General features: G+C 67.9%; 1 protein-coding gene across 4 annotated transcripts in view; it reads right to left on the bottom strand.

The window, feature by feature from the left end:
- MARCHF2 (membrane associated ring-CH-type finger 2) overlaps positions 1–314 on the bottom strand; it is a 90,254-nt gene extending 89,940 nt beyond the window's left edge. For 2 of the 4 annotated variants that reach the window (XM_026659689.2, XM_026659688.2), the window contains exon 1: positions 161–314. The gene's annotated coding sequence lies outside the window, so the exon portion shown is untranslated. The remainder of the gene's footprint in view (positions 1–160) is intronic. The other 2 variants (XM_026659690.2, XM_026659691.2) reach the window with 2 other exon arrangements.
- Positions 315–648: the final 334 nt, after the last annotated feature.

Genomic DNA, 648 nt, shown 5'->3' with positions numbered 1-648 from the left:
CCCATCCCAGTCACCCCCTCCCCAGGTCCCCCTCAGCTCCAATCACCCATCCCCGGGCTCCCCTCGGCTCTCCCCCATCCCAGTCACCCCCTCCCGGGGTCGCCTCAGCTCCCTCTGCCCATCGCAGTCACGCACATCCCGCCAGTAGGGTCCCCCTCACCGTCCCAGTAGCACCCAGGGCCTATCACACGACGCCCGCCGGGCACGACTACCTGGCGGTCCCGGTGCCCCGGGCTGAATCTCAGTGGGGCCTGGGCCGCCCCATATCCCGGCTCCAGCGGCCGCCGGGCGCCGCCTACTGCCTCCCTCCTGCTGTCACGGCGGAGGGAGCAGCGCCCGCGGATAGCCCCGCCCACACCCATACCAGCCAATCAGCGCACGGGACAACACAGAAGGATAGATATATCGCCCAATCGTCTGCTAGAACCGACTCTAGACGTCATGGTATTACCTTGATGGACATAGCCACTAGCTACTAGCAGCCTGGGGAAGAGCGTAATCTAGCCACAGACGCGCAGGATGCCGAGTGGCGGGGACAGGTCAGGCTCGGCCCCGTACCGGGCTGGAGGAGGCGGGGCCTAGAGTAGGGGAAGGGCTTGAGCCCCTCCCTCTCCTCCTCCACCTAGCCCCGCCCCGCCGGGAGAGGGG

This window comes from Terrapene carolina, unplaced genomic scaffold (assembly GCF_002925995.2).
Source record: "Terrapene carolina triunguis isolate 2854851 unplaced genomic scaffold, T_m_triunguis-2.0 Scaffold662, whole genome shotgun sequence".
NCBI classification, from domain to species: domain Eukaryota; kingdom Metazoa; phylum Chordata; order Testudines; family Emydidae; genus Terrapene; species Terrapene triunguis.
This window is presented reverse-complemented; position numbering and strand designations above follow the sequence as displayed.